The sequence below is a fragment of the Petaurus breviceps genome, unplaced genomic scaffold (genome assembly GCF_028583685.1).
Source record: "Petaurus breviceps papuanus isolate PSGF00001 unplaced genomic scaffold, PetGlider_PUasm1.0 582, whole genome shotgun sequence".
NCBI lineage: Eukaryota > Metazoa > Chordata > Mammalia > Diprotodontia > Petauridae > Petaurus > Petaurus breviceps.
In genome coordinates this window covers 4,903,436-4,915,308 of record NW_027186390.1, presented here as the reverse complement: position 1 = coordinate 4,915,308, position 11,873 = coordinate 4,903,436, and the positions used below count along the sequence as shown (strand labels likewise).

The 11,873-nt window shown below is 40.1% G+C and overlaps 1 protein-coding gene across 5 annotated transcripts in view; it reads left to right on the top strand.

Annotated features, from left to right (window-relative positions):
* The window catches only part of SNRNP48 (small nuclear ribonucleoprotein U11/U12 subunit 48), a 185,959-nt gene that overhangs the window by 80,047 nt on the left and 94,039 nt on the right, over positions 1–11,873 (top strand). For 3 of the 5 annotated variants that reach the window (XR_011171418.1, XR_011171417.1, XR_011171416.1), the window contains exon 9: positions 6,275–6,403. The gene's annotated coding sequence lies outside the window, so the exon portion shown is untranslated. Of the gene's footprint in view, positions 1–6,274; positions 6,404–10,356; positions 10,376–11,070 lie in introns of those variants that run through there. The other 2 variants (XR_011171415.1, XR_011171419.1) reach the window with 2 other exon arrangements.

Here is an 11,873-nt window from a genome sequence, read left to right as displayed (position 1 = left end):
TCCCCCCCTCCTCCTCCTCCTTCTCTTTCCCTCCTCCTCCTCTTCCTCCTCCTCCTCCTTCTCCTCCTCATAGTTTGATAATTTGGCCCTTTCCGTGGCATGCACTGGGTTTGAAGCATATCACTTGCTAGAGATTTTAGCCCGTTAGGAAAGGGTCTTCTTTATCTCTAGCCCCAAGCACAGTGCCCTACATTTGGTAATCTTGCAATAATCTTTAATGGGGTGATGTTAATTACTAGGTTAAGAGAACAAGACTCTGCCTCCAGTAAATTTAGTGACAGCTCATATTTGTGAAGTCCTTTGCAGTTTTCAAAATATGTTACCTCACCATGGCCCTGTGAAGCAAATACAAGTATTGCCTCAGAGAGGTTAAGTTAGCCCATATTCACCTGGCTAATAAGAAGCAGAAATTCAACTTGACCTTAAGTCATTTGGCTCCAAGTCTGGCCCTTTTTCTGCAGCACTCTTCAGTCTACGTCTACCTCTGTCATAGATTCCCAATCCCCGCCTTGAATGATCATAATAATCCAAACATGAGGCTAAAAAAGAAGGACGCAGAGCTCATCAAATGTTTTCCCAACAAGTTGCTGCCTGACTTTCCTTGGGTCCAGCCTGACCTATTTCAGGCACATGGGCATGTGTTAATTTGTCCCTGAAATGCTTGTGGGCTGGGAGATTTTTTTTAACCTCTGCACACATAGTAAATGGTGACCTGGAGGCAACTCAATTGGAATGTTGAACAGCTCCCACACACTAGCTTTGGTGTGCTCCTTCCTCGCTCTCATTACAGATTTTAAAAGGGAATAGTGTCAGTTGGCCATGGTCAGATGTTGCTGTACAAGTGTTCCTGGGCTAGTTTACTTGTATATTTTTGGAAGCTCAAGCTGGATTGAAGGTACTCTGGCAGCAGTAACATAGTACAAAGAAGACTATATTTGAAGTCAGAGGACCCAGGTTCATTTCCTGGTGCTCTTTCTTACCTTCTGTTGTGACCTTGGGCAAGTCACTCTCCCTAGCTAGATTTCAGTCTCCCCACCTATCTATTGATGGTGTTAAATTGGGTGATCTCTAAGGCCCTTTTTCTTTGGAAATCTATGATCTTATGAAGTCTTCTACATTATACTTTGCCTAATAATGTGAATTAGTATAAGATTTATAAAATACTTATCAACTCAATAAAAAAAAAACACTAGAATTGGATTTAAACCCTGGAGTATATTCTAACAAGGTTATTTAAAGTGATGACCTCGGGGCGGCCAGGTAGCACAGCGAGTAAGAGCACCGGCTCCGGTGTTGAGAACACCTGGAGATCGAATCCTGGGCTCAGACACTTAGCACCCACCCAGAAACACCTGGCCGTGTAACCTTGAGCAAGTTACTTAACCCCAATTGCTTAGGGGAGGCCAGGTGGCTCAGCGAGTAAGAGCACCGGCTCCAGTGTCGGGATGACCTGGATCATATCCGGGCTCAGATACTCAGCACCACACCCAGAAATAATAACTGGCCGTGTAACCTTGAGCAAGTTACTTAACTCCAATTGCTTTAAAAAAAATAATAAAGTGATGACCTCCAAAAGGGGGAAGATAGGACATGATCTGACTTTGATTCGTTGTGCAATGATCTCTTTTCAGAAAAAGAAAAGATACACATCAAACCTTTCCAAACTCTCCTGTGCTGTTTAAGTTCCCAATTTCTCCCCTTCTTCGCCAGGCTTAGGCCTCTCAAGGCAGTTATCATTTACCTGTTGTTCAGATATCCACAGCATGCAGTTGTCATTGGAAAACCTCTTCCTACCCCATAGCCACCCCTTAACTCCTAGAACAACTCATGGCTATGGCAGGTGCCCTTCAGAGGATGGTCTTTGGTTGGGGCAGTGACATGTGAGAGCCCCACATCTTTCCTTTTAATTTGGGGTGGGAAAGAGTGGGTCATGCAGGATGAACAGCCATAGATGGTTTGCAAAAAGGATCAAAGATCTTATTACAACGTCTTTTTCCCCATCCAACCCGCCCCCCCAATTCCAAACTTTCCTATTTCTATAAGAAGAGCAGCATCCTTCCAGTTACCATCATCTTCAGTGTCATTTTGTGGTCCAATCCTGGTATCATCCTTTATTCTTCAGTCTCCCTCACTCCACATATCCAATCAGTTGCCAAATCTTGTTTCTAGGCCCACATCACCTTTCAGATATATCCTTTTCTTTCCACTGACACACCCACCTCTCCACTTCATAGGCCTATATACCTCTTGCCTGGTTATTGCAACAGCTTCCTAAATAGTATCTGCATCAAGGCTCTCCCCTTTCCAGTCCATTTTCCATATAGCCGCCAAAGTGATTTTCCTAAAGTGCAAATCTGACCATGTTACTTCCTACTCAATAAATTCTCATGGATCCCTATTGATCTAGGGTCAGATATCAATTCATCTTTATTTTATCTCTTTTAAATGTCCATTTATGCATGTTTAAACAATACATGTCATGTATAATTATTAGTACAGTAATATATGTATAAAATTTATTATAGGTATGAGCTCAAAATTTTTTTACTAATAGGAGTGCCTGATTAAAAAAAGAATTTGGAGAACACAACTCTGAGTCTCTCTATGTGTACATATCTCCACATAGTAATATTTATAGAGAAAATTGTTAAAAATGTAACAAAACAATAGGTTAATTGAACTTTTTAAAGAATTATTTTTATTAACGCCTTTTGGGTTTTTTTTTTACTACCATTTCTTATTATATTTGTTGTTGTTGTTTGTCCCTTGTTTTTGAAATGGACCAATGACATCACAAGTGATGCCTTGCCTTGTGTGTGAGTTGGCTTTAAGTGAGGCAGAGTTGTACAAAGCTGTTAGCCTCATTCTCTTTTCCAGAGTTATTTAAGACTAATGGCAAGACAGTAACAGTAACCTCTTCAGGTAGGTATTCAGCCCTTAGAATCTGAATTAAGTCGTGGAACATTCATTTAATTCTTGCAAGAAAAAGGTTTTATAAGTGTCTATATGTATATGTGTATGTATATATATATATATATAACATATATATGTTATAAGTTTTATAAATTGGCCATACTAATGAATTGACTTACAATATAATGAAAAAATAGTAAGCTTAACTATGCAGGTTCACCAAAAGTGATGTTCCTGCACATGGTGGAAAATATTTCATTATCCTAAATTATGGAAGTTGAAACCAAATAGTCCCTTAATACTAATTCTCTCTTGTTAGTTGAGTCTTGGGACTTGAGTGGTTCACTTGACCTCTTCAACCTTCAGTTTCCTCCTCCAATAAAAAAAAAAAAAGAACATTGTACTTATTGTACTCAAGAACCCAAAGTCTCTTCTAGGAAAAAATTCTGAATTTGGATTAAGGATATCATGAGAGTTAGATTTCCATGTTTTAGGCAAAAGAAGAAGTTTGAAATAGAATTAAAATGTAATTAGCACTTTTGACCTGAGATAGTAAGAGATTTGTAATGGTGACCAGTGAATGTTATTGACCATCCTCATATAGGACAAATAACTAAGCAAGCATTCATTCAGTGCCTCTCTGCTAGGCTCTGAAGATACAAAGCAAAACGAGACAGTCCTTACCCTCAAAGAGCTTGCATTCTGTTGAAGGGAGACAGCATGTGCACAGATCAAGTAAATACAAAGTAATTTCGTGAGGGGAGGAAAACAGTATTAATTTCCTAGGCGTGGGGGTGGGGAGGAGTGGAATTAGGAAAGATGTCATATGGGAGGTACCATTTGAATTGTTCCTTGGAGTAGGCTAGAGATTCTAAGAGGCATAGGAAAGGAGGGAAATCATTCCAGACTTGGGGGATAGCTTATATAAAGATATGGAGGGCAAATATAAACTAATATGTAGAGAAATCAAATAGGCCAGTCTGGCTAAAATATAGAGGCCATAACAAGGTGTAATGCAAAATCAGAAAGGTAAATTGAAGTTGGATTCTGAAGGACATGAGCTAGAGTGCATTAAAAGGGATAAAAATCTAAGGATGCTCCTTGAGCATGAGAGTGACATGATCAGACCAATGCTTTAGTTATATTAATTTGGCAGCTTTGGAGAAGATGGATTGGAGAAGAGACTGCAAGAAGAGTGATCAATTAGGAGGTTATTGCAATAGTCCAGGAAGGGATGATGAGAGATGAGAGACATGTGGTGGAGGTATAATTGACAAGACTTGGAAACGGTTGTTGCTTGTCCTTTGTTCTTGAAGAGGACCATGACATCAGGAAGATGATGCCATGGCCCACAAGTGAATTGGATTTAAGTTAGGGAGGGCTATGTAAGGTTACCAACCCCACTTTCTTCTCCAGATCCATCTGGGTCCAGGAGCAAGATAGAGATCAGGAAAGGCTATAGGGAGGGGGAATAGAAAACTAAGGATTACTTTTAGTTTGCTCACCACTTGGTAATTAAATGAATCATGGTGCCTCCATAGGAACAGGGAAATTATGAAGAAGGGTAGGTTTCAAGGGAAAGATAGTGAATTCTATTTTTTTCATGTTAAATTTGAGAAGTCTATAAGGCATCCAAATAGAAATGTCCACCAGTCAGTTAGTGATGTAGGGGCTGGGGTCCAGTCCTTGAAAAAAGGGGGATGATTAGGGCTAGATTGGGAGTCACTTCGCTAGAAATAATCATTTGAACCATGGAAGATGATATTGTTTTTGTTATTCATTCTTGCTTCTCAAAGGCCAATGACATCACAAGGGTGATGACTTGCAAGATTAGATCTCCAATAAAGAAAGAAAGAGTGTAGAGGGAAAAGAGAAGTGGACACAGGACAGAGCATTGATGAACATAGTGGGAAGGACATCCATGATAATAATGATAATAAGCCAGAGGACACTGAGAAAAGAGTAGTCAGACAGGTAGGAAGAGAACTAAGGATCATAATTAATGTCATGAAAACCCAGTCCCAAGAAAGTATTCTGTAGCAGGGGCTGGTCAATAGTGTCAAATGCTGCACATGAGTAAAGAAGGATGAGATCAGAGAAAAGACTGTTCAATGCAGCAACAAAGTGATTGTTGGTAATCTTGGAGAGAACCACTTCAGTCAAATGGTGGAGTTGGAAGCCAGATTGCTAGACCTTAACAGGTAAGTATGAGGTGAGGAAGATGAGCCTGTGAGGATAGACAAATACTAGTTGGACTGTCAGCAGATGAGGAACAAAAGACATACAAGAGGAATAGCCCTAAGATGGCAATTTCTCTGCTATCCTAGCATTTTAATGGAGGTAGCTAGGCAGCATAGTAGACAGAGTACTGGCCTAGTGTCAGGAAGACATCTTTGTGAGTTCAAATCTGGCCCCAGACACTTACCAACTGTGAAACCCTGGGCAAGTTACTTAACCCCAATTGCCTCCCCTCCCCAACATTTATTAAGTGTGCATGATGTTCTCTGCCCTGCATAGTGCTAAGCAGCAGTAATATAAATAAAAGAGATAATTCCTGCCCTGAAAGAATTTACAATCTACTGGGGGAAGACAACACATAAAAAGAAATGGAAAAGGGTGGAGAGGGAAGGTATCCTGCGCAGGAGAGCAACTGGATGCAAAATGACAACAGGACCGGCCTGGGCCTTAAGGAGGTTCTGGGACGATCTCTCTACCCTTTAATCAGAGGTAGGGCCTCATTGCAGAGGGTAATGATGAGTTCTGTGGCTAAAGTAATTTTTCAGAATGGAGAGATTTCTGAGGCATGATGGAGATGTCCAGAGGAAGGCACACTTTTCTGCTTGTCATTCTGCTTTGCTTAACTGTTTTTCTTTTTTTTTACTTGAAACAATACATTTAATTTCTGCTCAAGGACTATAAATTAAGTAAATAAACATCACATTGAAAAACTTGATGCAGGCTTAATCTTTCTAAAGAAAAGACTGAGGTATAATATTATACATTGACTGAAAATCTGACAACAGCAGCTCCCTAATTGCACACATGATTTAAAAAAAAAACGTGACTACCATTTCCCAGTGACTTTTCTATTTCCTTTCCCAGTAGAAACCCCCTCCCACACTTTCCTTTGTAACAAAGAGGTGTAGTCTTTCTTTGATATAAGGGAAAGTTCAATGATGAGGGTAAGTTGGAGAAATGTAGTTATTTGGAAATAATTATAGTATAAACCCCCCCAAAGCAATATGACTAATTTAAAAACATATTAAAAGAAAATGCTAATACATAATATTGCTGGATAACATGTGTATGTGTATACGTATATCTATTATATTATGTATGTATATGTATACATGTATTATAGGTTCCCATCTACTGGCTCCAATGAAGTCTTCCTCTAGCAAGTCATCATGGTATGGAGGCGACATTGAATTTTCAAAAACCGTGCCAACAGAAAACAGGATTTGAGAGGGTCTACCAAGGTGGAAATATTGTAAGTATAAAATCAATGACAGACTATCTATTGTCCAACAGTCAACTAAGTTCATATGCTCATTATTGACTCTTGGTTACCAGGTGATGATTTTCTTTTTCTGACCGCAACACTTTATGCAAATCTGTCATGGGCCTCAGCATGATCAAGGATTTTGTTGCCTTGAGGATATTACAGATTTCTTGAACTATTTAAGTAAAAAGACATATTCAAGAGTGTACTGGTAAATGTTTAATATTTGGCTCTCTGAAAAAACAAAATGGATCCACAACACACTTTGAAGTTAAGGAATCATTAGCATTTTCTCTATCACTTTCTAAGTCTAGATCAGTGGTCAACAAACTAGGACCTGATACCAGTTCACAGCCTATATTTGTACATAATCAGTAAACATTTATTAAGTGTCTACTGTATGCCAGGTACTGTGCTAAGCACTGGGGATTCAAAGAGAGGTAAAAGACCAGTTCCTGCCCTCAGGGAGTTCACAATCTAATGGGGGAGATGGTAAAAGCAAGCTATACAAGAGAAGTTGTTTGTTGTTTTGTTCTTCATTCTTTTTTTTTTCATTTTTCAAATGCTTTATTAACTTCTGATTTACATCATTCATTTCTGCCAGATTTTGAGTTACAAATTTTCTCCCCGTTTTTCCCCTATCCACCTCCCCAAAATAGGAATCCCACAGGATATCCCCTCCTCCAATCTGCTCTCTCCCATATTTTCTCCCATACCCCTTTAGACTTTTCCAGTAGGGCATGGTGGATCTCTATGCCCCAGTGCCTGTATATCTTATTTCCCAATTACATGTAAAATGGTATTAATAATAGTGTATATATATTTAAAGATTTGATTTTAAAACTTTGAATTCCAGATTCATTCTCTTCCTCCCTTGTCACCCACCCTTACTGGGAAGATAAGCAGTTCAGTATAGGTTGTACATGTGTGGCTAATGTAAAACATTAACATAGTGGATATATTGTAAAAGACTGACTATATTTCCCTCCCTCCTATCCCACCTCCCACTTGTTCTATTCTCTACTTTGATCCCATCCCTTTTCAGAAGTGGATGCTTCCAACTTCCTTCCCCCCCCCCCCAGCCTGCCTTCCCTTCCATCATCCCCCTCTCATCCCCTTCCCTCCCTACTCTCCTGGAGGGTGAGATACCCTATTTAGTGTGTATTTCATTTCCTCCTCAAGCCAAATTCAATGGGAATAAAGTTGACCCATTCCCTTATGCCTTCCTATTCTTCCCCTCCATTGTAACCATTTTCCCTTGCCTCTTCTATACGAGATAATTTACCCCATTCTGTCTCTCCCCATCTCCTCTCATTACATTCCTCTCTCACCTCTTAATTTCACCTTTTAAGTATCATCCCTTCCTGTTAATTTGGTCCTGTCCCCTCTATCTATGTGTGCCTGTAAATATATATACACACATTCACATGTGTATTCATATGCCCATATACCCTCATATATATATTACCTTCAACTATTTTCATACTGAGAAAACTTTCATAAGTTAAAATTATTGTTTTTCCGTGTAGGAATGTTAATTGTTCAACTTTGATAAGTTCCTTATGATTTCTTTTCCCTGTTTACCTTCTCATGCTTCTCTTGGTTCTTGTATCTGAATGTCAAATTTTCTTTACAACTCTGGTTTTTTCATCAAGAATGCTCGAAAGTCCTCTATTCCACTGAATGACCATATTTTCCCCTGAAACATGATACTAATTTTTGCTGGGTAGGTGATTCTTGGTTTAAATCCCAGCTCCTTTGACCTCCAGAATATCATATTCCAAGCCCTTCGATCCCTCAGTGTAGAAGCTGCCAGATCCTGGGTTATCCTGATTGTGCTTCCACAGTATTCAAACTGTTTCTTCCTGGCTGCTTGTAATATTCTCTCCTTAATCTGGGAATTCCGGAACCTGGCTATAATACTCCTAGGAGTTTTCTTTTTGGGATCTTTTTCAGGAGGTGATCGGTGGATTCTTTCAACCTCTATTTTGCCCTCTGGTTCTAAAACATCAGGGCAGTTTTCTTTGAGAACTTCCTGGAGGATGATTTCTAGGTTCTTACTTTGATCAAAGTAGATTGACTACTTTCAGGTAGTCAATAATTTTAAAATTATTCCTTCTGGATCTATTTTCCAGGTCAGTGGTTTTTCCCATGAGATATTTCACACTGCCTTCTATTCTTTCATTTGTTTGGATGTGTTTAACAGCATCTTGATTTCTCATAAAGTCATTAGCTTCCATTTGCTCCAATCTAATTCTGAAGCAATGATTCTCCTCAGTGAGTTTTTGAGACTCTTTTTCTATCTGGCAAATTCGGCTTTTTAAGGCATTCTTCTCCTCATTGCCTTTTTGAGTCTCCTTTGCCATTTGAGTTAGTCTATTTTTTAAGGTGTTATTTTCCTCAGTCAGGCTGTTGACTCTCATTTCATAATTTTCTTGCATCATTCTCATTTCTCTTCCCAATTTTTCTTCCACTTCTCTTATCTGTTTCTTAAGGTCTTCTATGGCCTATAACCAGCTCGTATTTTCCTTTGAAGCTTTTGGTGCAGGAGTTCTGACTTCACTGTCTTCCTCCTGTTCGATGCTTTGCTCCTTTTTGTTCCAAAAATAGGAGTCTAATGTTGGAATCTTCTGTCTGCTTTGTTTTCTTTGCCTGGTAATGTTGCCCCTCAGTCACTTGACCCCTGGGCTTTTTGCCACAGTAGCACTCTGCCACCAGACAGGGGAGCTTTCGTCCTAAATGCTGGGGTTTTCTCAGCTGCTGGAGGTATTAGATGGGTGCCCTCTCTGAGCCCTTCACACACTCTGGCAAGCTGGACACACAGCCCAGGACCTCCACCCTAGACTACAATCCAGATCCAAGAAGGTTAAAGCAAGAGCGATTATCCCTCAGACTGGTGCTTGGTCCCCCTACACTCTGCAGGCCAGGAGCTGAAGCTGCCATGTGGCACTGGCTGTGCCAGGGTCTCAGCAGCTTCTCACTCAGGGGGCAAAAGCCAATGTACTCCCACTTACTGGGTCCCAAAGTCCAGACTGCACTGACCTCTTACTTTGTCCTTTGCATCTGTGTGTTGATAATTATGGAAATGGCTATAGCTGCTGCTGATCTGTATTCCCTCAGGCTGGCAGCTGGTCAGCCCCCCCCCCCCCACGCCCCCACCAGCTAAAGCCTCCTGCTCACCCGGGCCTGGGCCTGGTTCCCAGAGTGCTGCACTGGCTGATTCCTTCTGGCCCACTGGGCTGTTCTCAGCAGGAGGTTAGCTTCTCTGTGTCATTTTATGGTTTCTGCGGCTCCAAAATTTGTTTAGAGTCCCCTTTTTACATGGATTGGGGAAGGTGGAAGCTGGAGCCACTTGGAGGTCCTGCTTCTACTTCTTTGTCCTTCATTCTTGAAGTGGACCATGACATCGGGAATGTGTAGGAAATAATTAAAAGAGGAAGGGCACTATAATGAAGAGGAATTAGGAAAGGCTACCTGTAGAAGATGGGATTTAACTTGAAGGAAGCCAGAGAAGGCAGTAGGCAGAGATGAGGAGGGAGAGCATTCCAGAGACAACACTGGGAACCAAGAGATGGAGGAGCAAAGAGATGGATTGAAGAGTATATGGCAAGGAGTAAGGTTGAAAGGTCAGGGGAAGGGTAGGTTAGGAAGATCTCTGAGGTCAAACACAGGATGAGCAAGAGAGTTAAGAATGGTTTTCATATTTTAAAATAAAAAATAAATTTAAAATATTTTAATATAAATGTAAAATATAAAAATTTAAAATAAATTAAAATTTAAAATTTATTGTATTTAATAATGTAAAAAAATATTCTTAGCTTGCTTGTCATACAGTGATGGGTTGGATTTGGTCCTCAGGCTGTTGCTTGCCAACCCTTGGTCTAGACAATCAACCAAACAATAAATCAAGCCCCAATTTATAGCATTTGCCAATTTTCTAGGTGCGAACACTCATACTGAAAATTTAACAATTGGCTGAAGCTGGTATAAACTGGCTTCTGGATCACATAGAAAATCCAGTCTTTAAGGGGCTCCCTTTCACTTGGTTTGTGATGATACCTCTCCGAGGCCAGAGCAGAGGAGATCTTAAGCGATCAAAGAAGGTGTGTCACATTTATTTGCTATGATTATTTTTTATTGTTGTTGTAGTATTCTTCCTGTCAGCAGAGTTCATAGTATTAAATTTCTGTGTTTGCCTGGAAAAGAATCAGAGAATGTGAGAGCTGGGAGGGATTTCATGGATCATCTAGGTCAAGCCTCTCCTGTTACAGATTAGGAAATGAAGGGCCAGAGAGAATGAGGTCATTTAATAATAATAATGATATCTAACTTATCTATAGTACTTTAAGGTTTGCAAAGTACTATATATATATACACACACACATACACATATGCACACACATATATACACACATGCATACATATATGCACATACATACACATATACACACACACATACCTTGCTAGAAATGGGCAGAACTGGTACTTGGGCACAATTATTCTGGCTTCAAGTCCAAAAGTGATTTCTCCTACACTATGAAAACTGTATAAGCACATGTGTGCAATGTATAGGCTCTAATGAGGATGAAGTGATGCTATGAGAACAGCTATAGTCCACTGCTCCGTTCTCATCCTCACATTTCCTGCACTTCCAGGGTGAGACTTGACAGATGAGAACGATTGGTCCAACAGCCATGAAGGAAGCTGAAGCAGGCTCTGTGGAGTGCTTAGAGCTCAGTCAGACATTGAAGACGCCAAGGTTATCCACTACATACCTGGACATCACCAGTCATCTTGATTTTTGTCTTGCTACTGGACCTTGATGACTCTGGAAGAGAGAGTGAGGCTGAGGACTTTGCATAGCTCTGCCTCACTTAAAAATTCAATTTTTGCACAAATCAAGACATTACACTGTGATGTCATTGGTCCTCTTAGAAAGTAAAGGACAAACAACAAACTATGGTGATCCCATAGGATATAGAATTAAAAGGGACCTCAGATTAGATATCACGGGCAGCTAGGTGGCTCAGTGGATAGAATGCTGGGCCTGGCCTGGAGTCAAGAAGACTCATCTCTCAGAGTTCAAATCCAGCCTCAGACACTTACTTGCTGTGTGTCCCTGGGCGAGTCACTTGACCTTGTCTGCCTCAGTTTCCCCATCTGTAAAATAAGCTGGAGAAGGAAATGGCAAGCTGCTCTAGTATCTCTGCCAAGAAAACCCCAAATAGGGTCATCAAGAATTGGACATTGAAAAGTGTCTCGACAAGAATAGTTATCAAAAATTAAAAAAAAGTTCACAGACAAGGGTAAGAATCACTAAATTGGATGATTCCTTCCTTCCTTCCTTCCTTCCTTTCTTTCTTTCTTTCTTTCTTTCTTTCTTTCTTTCTTTCTTTCTTTCTTTCTTTCTTTCTTTCTTTCTTTCTTTCTTTCTTTCTTTCTTTCTTTCTTTCTTTCT